This window comes from Canis lupus, assembly GCF_048164855.1.
Source record: "Canis lupus baileyi chromosome 16 unlocalized genomic scaffold, mCanLup2.hap1 SUPER_16_unloc_2, whole genome shotgun sequence".
Classification (NCBI taxonomy): Eukaryota; Metazoa; Chordata; class Mammalia; order Carnivora; family Canidae; genus Canis; species Canis lupus.
In genome coordinates, this window is record NW_027326429.1 from 173,437 (window position 1) to 185,090 (window position 11,654).

An 11,654-nucleotide genomic window follows, 5' to 3' on the forward strand; every position below is an offset into this window, starting at 1 on the left:
TGACTGGTGATCTTCTGGCTCATCTCCAGTTTTCATCTTACTTTTGAGTGGAGGAGGCAGAACTATGGCCTGATTCTCATCACCCAACGCTGGAACCACTTGTAAGAGCCTTTCGTGCAGGGTTGGCTTGTCATTCAGATACTGATCTGTCTCTGGGGGCAGCTCACCATTTGAATCCGTGTCCAGGAATGGAACCAAAGTCTCAGTCAACTGCTTAGGCGGGGCCGACATCTGGGCTGGAGCAGAGGACCTCAAGTTATTAAAGCCCCCCCCCCCCCCCCCCCCCCCGCCTCTGCGGGGCGGGTAAGTGCCTGGAGCGATTCATGCAGGAGTTCAGAAGAGTGCGAAGACCAGGGTTCCGGGGGTTCCGGGGATCTCCGAGGGCCGGAGGTCCGACGGGCCCACGCCAGAAGCGGAGCTGCCTGGCCCAACAACCACAATGGTTGCCAGGTAAAGAGAAGTAATAAAACACAGAACATGATACTCTGCGGAGCAGAGACCCAAGCCAGTGGGGCGCTCGGTCTCGCCAGAGAAACCGAAATGTTCAGGGAGCCCGGTGACGCCCCCATTGTTAGCAACTGCGCGCCCCTCCCCCGCCTGCGTCCCACCCTTTATTTACCACCTTTGTGAGCTTGGCACAGCTGGGGTGCGGCTGGGCTCCGAAGCCCCTGGTTCAAGCCTCTTCCCCAGAATCCCCAGGCCAAGCCTCCCTTCCCCTGCAAAGGCCACCACTACCTCCCGCCGAGCTACAGGGAAGGATTTGGGCTGCTGGAGTCTGCAAGGACCCAGACTCCAGCCGCTCTGAGGTGTAGGGTCGGGGTGTGGAGCAGTTTCCCCAGGAAGCAGAAGACCTGGCGTCCCGGAGATTCAAAATGCTAGTCCACTTCTGGCGGATCGAACTTGTCCTCTTCAAAGCTTAAATCCGAGACACATTCCTCCTCCCCCTGGCTGTACTGCTTCTAAGAAAAGAGGCTGACCTGAAGAATAAGCACAGGGACAGTGGGGAGGGGAGCACACTTCACGGTTACTCTGAATGTTGCCATTTCCTCTAAGTTCTCCCATCCGAGTACTAACCAGGCCCGACCCTGCTTAGCTTCCGAGATCAGACGAGATCGGGCGCGTTCAGGGTGGTATGGCCCTAGACTCCTCTAAGTTCTCAATACGCATGTCTGAGTTTTAATTCACTACTGTGTTAGGAGGAGGCTACCTACCACTGAATCAGCGATGGCTCCAAACTCTGTGGGAGGGGCTTGGGGGCATGGGGGGAGGGGAGAGGTGAGCAATTCATTCTGGGAGTGAGAGTCTGAAACCAAGGGACTAGCCCTCCGTTTACATTAGGATGGAAAACTTCCGCGCCCCACCTACACTCAACACACCTGTCAATCTAGAACAAGTAACCTTGAGGTCTACCCTGTGTGCACGCATGGAGAAGGCACTTAAAATGTTGAGGTCAGCATGTTAAACTTTCTGGAAATACTGTAACTAGCGCCCCGTTTACTTCCTTCACTGTCCTTTCTATAATCTCTTTCATTTTAGTCCGTGTTTATGGGCTGGCACAAGCTCTGGAGAACGTAGGTTTTTGTTTTGCTTTGCTTTCAAGGATTTATTTATTCAGAGAGACAGAGGCAGAGACACAGGCTGAGGAAGAAGCAGGCTCCATGCAGGGAGCCCGACGCGGAACTCGATCCGGGTCTCCAGGATCACACCCTGGGCTGCAGGCCGCACTAACCCGCTGCGCCGCCAGGGCTGTTGGAGAGAACGGATTTTATCCTATTCCCAGTGTCTAGCACATACTGTGGTTTTTAAATGGAACTAATTCCATAACTTATTTAGGTCTTATTTAGGAATGGATCTGTTGTTAGAGTCAGGTTTCTGAAATCTATAGCATCAATACTGAATCTCTTTCTCTCACATTTCACAGGAAGCTAGACTTCTTAAAGCGTAAACTTGGATAAGTCTGAAATTTCCTTGACTGGCTTGATTTAAATTGAATTAGAAGAATTTTTGCACAGACAAAACTTCAAATGCTTTTTCAGAAAGTAACCATCTTTTCTTTCTCTACTCTCTTCCCTTCAAAACAAATGTTGCAACTTCGGAGTTAGTTAAATAATCAGAATTCTAGCTCCAAATTAAGTTCTCAATGACATGAAACACATTTTTTGCTCCTTTTATTTTTTTTAACATTCAATATATAGAACATTGGCATTTTATTTTAGAAATTATTTTGTCAACTTAATCCCTAATTCAGCGTTAGGGTTACAGAAAAATTTGTCAGCAAAATATTTCATACAAGATGTGTATGAGATACTGATATCTGGGTAATATACCTTATTTGAAAGACAGTTTTTAAAAAAATATTTTATTTATTCATGAGAGCCACACAGGGATAAGCAGAGACATAGGCAGAGGGAAAAGCAGGCTCCCTGAGGGGAGGGATGTGGGACTCCATCTCATGACCCTGGGATCAGGCCCCAAACCCAAGGCAGATGCTCAACCACTGAGTCACTCAGGTGTCCCAATGCACATAAAGGTTTTCAAATGCTGTAGCATCATCTCACTTAAGGCCATAGTAACTCTGTTCCCAAGTCCCTGAGATTCTGTTTGAGGGGAGCGCTAAAAGGCCGTGTCCTCTTCTATGTCCACAACTATAGGAACACTCTGATGCATTTTGCTCTCCAAATTTCAAAGAAGGTGTCAGAGCCAAGGGCCAAGGCTTCAAGAAAAGCCCTAGAAATTCCCTGCACTCAAAAGCAGTTTCAGAGTTTCACATTTCCCTAAAGATGACAGAACTAACCATAGTCTTCCAAATCCTGTCAGTTGCTTTTAATTATGGTTATAGTGGCTATGGAACACTTTAACTTTAATAGCCAGGTGCTTGAATTAAATCATGTAGCTCCTCTTGGGTTCTGGCATCTGTAATCTCTTCACACTGTCTGTATTCCACAGCTATTTTACCACTTTCTGTAATAAAGTTAACGAGGATCAATTCAGAGTTTTTCTTGTTCTAAAATGTGCTGTACTGGGTCTTATGCTATATGTTAGCAAATTGAACTCCAATAAAAAAAAATAAAAATAAAATTTGCTGTATACAGTAATAGAACCCATCATTAGACATTCTTTTGAAATTTAAAAGCAGAAAATAATAGCATTTTCCTGGAAGTTTTCTCATCTCACACTTCTGTCTTTATCATAACTATTTTTAAAGACTTTATTTGAGAGAGAGAGAGAGAGCGCATAAGCAGGGGGGAGAGACAGAGGGCGAGATAAAAGCAGACTCCCCACTGAACAAGGGAGTCTGACTGTGGGGCTTGATCCCAGGACCCTGGGATCATGACCTGAACCAAAGGCAGACACTTAACTCATTGAGCTACCAAGGCACTCCTCCATCTCAGTTTTTAAAAAGATATGTGTGTGTGTGTGTGTGTTTGTGTGTGTGTGAGAAAGAGAGAGAGAGAGAAAGAGAATGTATGTGAGGGCACTGGTAGAGGGAGGGGCAGAAGGAGAGGGAGAGAATCCCAAGCAGATTCCCTGCTAAGTGTGGAACCCCCAATTCAGGGATCGATCTAGGACCCTGAGATCGTGACCTAAGCCAAAATCAAATGTCCAATGTTGGAGCCATCTAGCCACTCACAAGTCCCTCCATCTCATTTACTGATAAACCAATCACACTTAAAAAAACATTATGCTGGACAATATGCTTTAATATCTGATAGCTCTATTCTCTCTCATTACCCTTCCTTTTTTTTTTTATACTAAAGATTCCTGTATATCCTTAGATTTTTTCCAGAATACATTTAAAAGCAGTTTGTCCAGATCCCCTCCCCAAAGCATATCTTTCCCCCCCACCAAAACATGTCTCTATTTACCTATAATCTATCTACCTACCTATATAGATATGCAGATACAGACAAAAATGTACGTATCTTCAAGAGATTTCTAGATGTTAGCTAATTCAACACCAATCTTGAGGCTGGATTAAGTATCTTTCTAAATCTGTGACCCTGTCTCTCGTAATAACTATTTTTAAGGGTATAGTTCAGTGGCATTAAGTACATTCACATTGTTGTGCAACCATTTCCAGAACATTTTTCTTTTCATGTGCCCAAACTGAGACTCTGTATCCATTCCACAATAACTCCCCATCCCACCCACAGCCCAGCCCCTAGCAACCACCATTCTTCTATTCTGGAAGCCTATTGAGATGATCCCTTCCCTGCTGCTTTCAATCCAGCTGGAGTCCAGTTTTCCTCTCCTTGCAGATACAATATACAATACTTTGGAGAGGGGGCGGGCATGCATCTGAACACTTTATTGGCAGAAACAGGCCTATGTACCTTATAGACAATACAATTTCCCTTAAGGCAAACTAGAGCTACAAGACTTTTTAGCCTAAGGAGTTTTGAATGTGTATTGGATACCACAGCATATTAGGGTGAGGGTTGGCATTTTAGGGCGAGGCCAACAACCCAGACGTTTAGTTTGGTTCTAAAAGGTTGTCAGTCAGAGTTGACAGCTAATGGAGATTCCATCTGATGACCACCGAAGTCAATCTTCACTGGAAGAGCTGCCCAAGCTGGAAACCTGTGACCAATCCAGGGTCAGGGTGAATTCTTACAAGCAAACAAAGCTTCTAATATTTAGCTAGGATTTCTTAGTCTTTTTTTAAAGATTTTATTTATGAGAGAGAGAGAGAGAGAGAGAGAGAGAGAGGCAGCAACACAGGTAGAGGGAGAAGCAGTCGCCATTCACGGAGCTCAACCTGGGACTGGATCTCAGGTCTCCAGGATCAGGCTCTGGGTAGAAGGTGGCGCCAAACCGGTGAGCCACCAGGGCTGCCTGGATTTCTTAGTCTTTAACACTCAAGGCTCTGAAGCAGGGGAACAACTTGGGGACCCTCTACTAATTATAAAATTGGCAAGAAAAAAAAAACCCACAAAAACAAAACAAAACAAAACAAAACAAAGGGCTCCTGGGTAGCTTAGTCTGTTGAGTCTCTGATTCTTGATTTCGGCTCAGGTCATGATCTCAGGGTTGTGAGACTAAACCCCACATTGGAGTCCATGCTGGACTTGGAGCCTGCTTCATATTAGCTCTCTCTTCCTCTCCCTCTACTCCTCCCCTGCCTCCCTCTCTAAGAAAATAAATAAAATAATAGTAAAAAAATAAAATTTCCTTTGAGCACAGCCTGTAACATTCACAGCACTGTAGGTAGAACTCAACAGGGAATATAATCAACACTATTCAATAGGATGACCACTTTCAAGGTTCACAAAAACATAGTTGATCATTACATCAGAATCATATTTACTCAATATGTCAGTGCCAGAAACAAAAACTGAAACCGAACTGATTCAAGAAACATAGTCTAATAAATTCTCCAAGAGGAAAACAATAATGATAAGAAGTTGACATGTTTTGTCTGCTTACCATGTTCCAGGGATAGTTCTAACCTTTTTATATTCATCATCTCGTTTACTCTTACAATATCCCCCATGATGTAAGGTGAATTACCTTAGTTTGCAGATAAAGAAATAGCAGCCTAGAGAGAATAAATACCTACAAATTGGACTCTAAAACCTAAAATTGCATAAGAAATCTAGAGACAGAGATGGACAACAGATACCCAAAGCTTCTAATCACTATATCACTACTTTGTGTTATGGGCAAGCAATCAAGAAAGAAGATTGGATCAAACACTTCCTATGTGGAGGCAAGTCACTGTATACCTATACACTGGGGACAAAAATATTTGCTGTCATTTGTCTCACACATACAACAAAGAACAAATTTGAGACTGCCACTTTGGAAGCATTTGGTGAATTAAAGAATATGAAGTGTTTTCATCCAACTAACTTTTCAAAATGAGTTTATGAGTTTATTTGCTCAAGGAACATGAAGTATTTTAAGGACAAAAAAAAAAAAAAAACAAAAAAACAAAAAAAAAACAATGAAGCAAGTCTTACCTAAAACTGCAACCAACAGTTTTTGGAATGCATCAGACATGGCCTTCTTTATAGGAAGCTTCTGGGTTGTTTTCCTTTTCATCAGAAATGATAAAGGCCCTAAATCCAAACAAAACAAATGAACTTAAAATTTATAGCTGAAAGATAACTGATTTTTATTGTTGTATGTTTAAAAGGAAAGTGCATCCATGATTCTTAGATCATTATCCTAGCAACTAAGGGCAGGCATAACACAAGAGTTTGGTGGAATGGCTCTGCTGTAGGTGTATCCTGGAAGGGCACATTCTTACTGCCCTGATCTCTCTCAGAAGTTCCTGAAGTACCAGAAGGGAGGTGCAAGCCAAAAAGGTGGCACAAATCTCACATCACAGATTTCAAATGGACAAGTAGAAACTCTACTTCTACAGACCCTACCTACTCTCCTGTGCATCAAGGGCTGGAATCACACAGTAAGAAACATTTGGTGTTAGTGCACATGACCTGGTCTCTTCCTAAGCATCACCCACCCACCCACCCTGTTAGCCTATTTGCTAACAGCCCTGTCCCTGCCTTAAAACCCTAAGCCGAGGGACACCTGGGTGGCTCAGCGGTTGAGTGTCTGCCTTCAGCCCAGGGCATGATCCTGGGGTCCCCGGGATCGACTCCCACATTGGGCTCCTTGCATGAAGCCTGCTTCTCCCTCTGCCTATGTCTCTGCCCTCTGTATGTGTGTGTGTCTCTCATGAATATATAAATAAAATCTTCAAAAACAAACAAACAACTCAGAGCTTAAGTGCTATGAACTCTGGGGAAAAAACAGTATCAATCGGAATACCTTTTCTAGGAATCTATATTTGTTTCTTTACACGGCAGCCCTTTTATAGGAGGCAAAGGACTGAACATTTACACAAGAGTTTATTTAAATCTTTAGTTGATAATTTTGCTGGCACAATTGAAGGCTACAAGAGATCTGAATTTGAAGGACTAGGACTATTTTAGCACAAGGCAAATTCTTAACCAAAAATAAGAAAAATATTACTTCCCTCTTCCTAAACTTCTTGGCAGAAAGTCAGCTTTTGAATTTTAAAGCTAAAGGTTCTTTCAGGTATTGCCTATGATTTAAAAAAAAAAAAAGAAAGAAAGAAAAAAAAAAAAAAACGTGCATTGTAGGGCAGAAATACTTCACCCAGCGCTTTAGTAGCTCAGCAAGGGGAAAGACTTGATGATATATCTGAAAAGATGAGTTTTGGAAAGATTCTACCTCCACTCCACTCTACCTCCACCTCTACCTCCACTGTAAACAGACCTTCCTGCAGCTTATCCAAAGGCTCCTGGACCAAGCCAACTCCAAGACTCTTGCACTCATAGGATGGCAACACCACCTCTAAAGCACAGAAGAATTGCAGGCTCTGCTTCTGAAGGGGTTCCGTGGTATCTTCATTTTCCCTTTCTTCAAGGTCAGAAAGATCCTGAAGCTGTTGGGATTTTCCATTAAAGGTCCTTCCTAGGATCTCAAGATGTTTTCTTATTAGAAATAAGAACTAAACTCCAGCAAACCTAGCTAACAGTTGAAGTATCCTATAGCTTCAAAATCAAGTAAGACTTGCAAATGAACTATTAGATATAGACAATTGTTTTCTATTCTACACCCTACAAATATTGGTGAAAATTATGGACACCACCACCCAAATCATTGAGAGTATTATTAATTTTAGGTGGCAGGCCAATGTTCAGGTCCGTCCACTTAGAGGACTCTCACATCTCCCCATTCCAGTTCTCTCTTCTCTAATGTCCAAGATTTCGATGTTGAAGTGAGTCTGATTAGTCAAAGAAAATCTATAAAGTTTGCCTTGATGATCCTTTTTGACCATCCATTGAAACCAAAATAATAATTTGCCAATTCTTGGCATTGGGAGCTGTTTAGGGCAAGGGCCTGATGTTGAACTGCTTTATGTTTGGTCCCAAGATGAACCTAAAGACATGAGAGAGAGATCGAAAAATATCACAACCTGCACATAGGCTAGTTTTGGATACACCTGAGAATTATCAATACCTATTTCATGAACTGATTGTGAAGATTAAATAGGCTACAACATTGTAAGCAATGAGCTCATAGTAAGCCCTAAATGAGTGTTATTTATCATTGTTAAGCTACAGTACTTTTCCGCATCATTTCTAGGGCCTCTGATTAATTGGAAGATTTCCGTCACCTCTAGTGGTGAGAGTGATGATGAAAGCAAGGAAGCCCTCCAGAAGCAAATGACAGGGTTGTAGGTGAGCAAAGGAAGTAGATTGTTTTTGTTGTCCCATCCTGTAGCTCCTGTCTGAGAACACAACCTGAAGAGCAGACAAGATGGAGCTAACAGGGACATAGGACCTTAATCTGCAACACTCCTCTCCCCAAGTTACTAACCTGTTAGAACAAGGAATATACATACTTCTATAAATTTTATAAGCAACGAAACAATTAGAGGTTATTTGCATTAAATAGCTCCTTTGAGAATGCAAATGCCTCCAGTGTTAACTCTCTAAATAATTTACATTCTGTGGTGAATTTCTTATATCCACTAGTTTAGTCCTAAATGCCTATGTCAACTTTAGGCAGGATGTAGTATATTAACATATTCATAAATATTTAAATAATTCAAATAAAGTCATAGCACTATTGGTTTTCAATTTTTTTAAAGTTTTATTTATTCATGAGAGACACACAGAGAGAGGTAGAGACATAAGCAGAGGGAGAAGCAGGCTCCCTTGGGGAGCCAGATGCAGCACTGATTCCCACAACCCCAGGATCACGCCCTGAGCTTAACCACTGAGCCACCTAGGTTTCCCAGCACTATTAATTCTTTTTTTTTTTAAGATTTATTTATTTATTAGAGACGCAGAGAGAGAGAGAGAGACAGAGAGAGACAAAGGAAGAAGCAGGCTCCAGGAAGGAAGCTTGACATGGGCAGCACTAAACCACTAAGCCACCAGGGCTGCCCTATTAATTCTTCATTGTTTGTTCCTCCATCCTTCTCTATCACTAGTTCATAAGCTCCATTAGTGCTTGAAGGAAACATATCTTATTCTTTTCTCATTCCTAGAACCAAGTACATTCTGTTGTTCATTGAAAGAATCAATGAAAGAATGAGTGATAAGAAAATGAAAGTACTTTCTCTAGCTGAAGCTGCCTGCTGGGAAGGAGAAATGAAGACAAACTTTTAAATGTTGAGTGCTGCAGGGGAGGCTAATAGTGAGGCATAGTGGAGCTGTTCTGGACAAGAAGGAAGCTTCAGAAGGGCTCTGAGCCTCCGAGTTGGAGAGATAGCTGTCACCTTGGATAAGCTTGCCAACCAATTTTCTTCATGCTACCGAAAAACGCTCTCAGGTGCCTTAGACCTTTCCTTGATTTATTTGATTTAAGACATTATTCTTTTTTCTGTACTTATAAAAGGCAAAAAACAACAACAAAAAGCCCAACCAGGAACTATGTGTAGTTGCCAAAGTATTAAAGAACACATAAGTAAACTGGCTAACAATTTTGGAAAGCAGGAGTAATAACCCAAGGTTCTGTGTTAAATAAATAAAGAGGGTGCCTGGATGGCTCAGATGGTTGGGCACCTGCCTTCGGCTCAGGTTGTGATCCCAGGTTCTTGGGATCAAGTCCTGCCTGCATCAGGCTCCCTCCTCAGCAGAGAGTCTGCTTCTCCCTCTCATGGTCTCATCCTCTTTCAAATGAATAGGTGAAATTAAAAAAATAAATAAATTCACATAATAGTAAATATAAGCAACACTCTTCTTGTGAAGATTTCCTAAAATAAGAGGCAGCATAAAATGACACGGGATTCATTTTTTTAACGGTTTTATTTCCTTATTCATGAGAGAGAAAGAGAGAAAAACAGAGACACAAGCAGAGGGAGAAGTGGGCTCCATGCAGGGAGCCCGATGTGGGGCTCCAGGATCACGCCCTGGGCTGAAGGCAGGCGCTAAACCGCTGAGCCACCCGGGGATCCCCGACACCGGATTTAACATCAATTGGGGGTTGATCTCTCGCTTCCAGTTTTTGTCATGAACCCTAAGTAAGCCACTTAACTATCCTGAGTTCGAGTTTCTTCGTGTAAAAAAAGGAAAAGGAAAACAAGTAAAAGAAAAACACAAAAACGACACAGCCACCCAAGGAAACCAGAGGATCGATGTAGCAATGCACCCGAAAGCATTCTGTAAATCAGGAGTGCTCTATGAATGCTAGTCTGTTGTCACAGAATTCGGCACTTTGTGCCAGCGGAGTTAGGAATTTCCTACTTGACCCACCTTCAGTGGAGAATTCTGAAACAGATGCTTCTCGTGACATGCCCTTTGTGCTCTGTGAGCATCCCTTGCTGAATAAAACTTGATGATGGCACAGAAACCAGGGCGGGCCACTGCCGCGTTTGGGAAGACTCCTACCGAATACAGGAGGCCGAACTGGGAGAATGCTGTGACCAGAGAGCGCTGCGGGCTGGTCCCGCACCAAATACGTACATGAAATTTCACGCCCAGAAACCAAAACTGCCCGTTCCCTTATATTCCCTAAACCCTCTGCACAGGCAACCCAAGCACTTGTCACTTCGCGAACAGGTTTTCCTCTGGAACCCTAAGATTCGAAAAGCATTAGGAGGCAACAGGCGCTGGCTGTGGAGCGCTGCCCCTCAAAAGTCTCTTGGGGCTGAGCGGCCGCCGAGGTCCCCTCTAGAACCAGGGTGCCTCTCAGCGGAGACTACAAAGCGCTGAGGGGTAAGGCCAGTCTCCAGGGCTCCCGGTCACCCGGTCACCGAGGGGGCGGCCTTCTCCCTGCCCCCTCCATCCTGGCTCGGCTCCCGGGCAAGGCCTCGGCCGAGGGTCCGGACTTAGCTCCCACACCAGCAAGGTTTTATCCCTCTCGGTGGGAACCGCAAAAGACACCGACTCCGCCACCCTCGCGTCACTGCTCGCAAGGTGCCCCCGCGCTTCTTCAAGAGAGGCGGGGCCGGGGGCGGGGCCGGCTCGGCGGGAGTGGGGAGAGCCCCGCCCCGCCCCGCCCGCCCTGGCCCCCCACTCTGCGCGGGTCTCTAACTCTACTTCCCCTCCCGCAGCCCCACCGCGCCAGAGTCCTAGAGCTTCCTTCTTCTCTTCGAGTGAATTTTTAGGGTAGAGTCCAAAGGGTGAGCTTCCAGGATCCCAGCGTACGGTCATCTTTATAGCAACTGGCGTCAGCGGCACTGCCAGAGAAGATGTAGAGTCCTAGGCCGTTAGTAGTTACCTACTGACCTTTAAACATGTGCATTTCTCCGGTCGCCTGGCTGGCTCAGTGGTTGGGGGTTTCCTTCCGCGAGGGCTAGGGCGTGATCCCGGGATGCCAGGATCCGTCCCACCTCGGGCTCCCCTGGGGGAGACCCCTTCTCCCTCTGCCTACGTCTCTGCCTCTCTCTGTGTGTTTCTCATGAATCAATAAAATCTTTAAACATTTTTTTAGATTTCTCAACTCCGTGTGGGAAATGATCTCTAAAGATAGAATACTTTGGCTTAATGCTTTCAGGAGGCACGCCTGGGTGGCTCAATGGTTGAGCATCTGCCTTCCGCTCAGGGTGTGATCCTGGGGTGCACGATTGAGTCCCACATCAGGCTCCTTGCAGGGAGCCTGTTTCTCCCTCTGCCTGTCTCTCTGCCCCTCTCTCTCTCTCTCTCTCTCTCTCTCTATATATATATATA

The 11,654-nt window shown here is 44.4% G+C and overlaps 1 long non-coding RNA gene across 1 annotated transcript; it reads left to right on the top strand.

Moving 5' to 3' along the window:
- The first annotated feature begins 278 nt into the window (after positions 1-278).
- Positions 279-11,412, top strand: LOC140629552 (uncharacterized). Its single transcript, XR_012027404.1, has 2 exons — positions 279-10,700; positions 11,039-11,412. It is a non-coding gene; the product is annotated as an uncharacterized lncRNA (long non-coding RNA).
- The last annotated feature ends 242 nt before the right edge of the window (positions 11,413-11,654 follow it).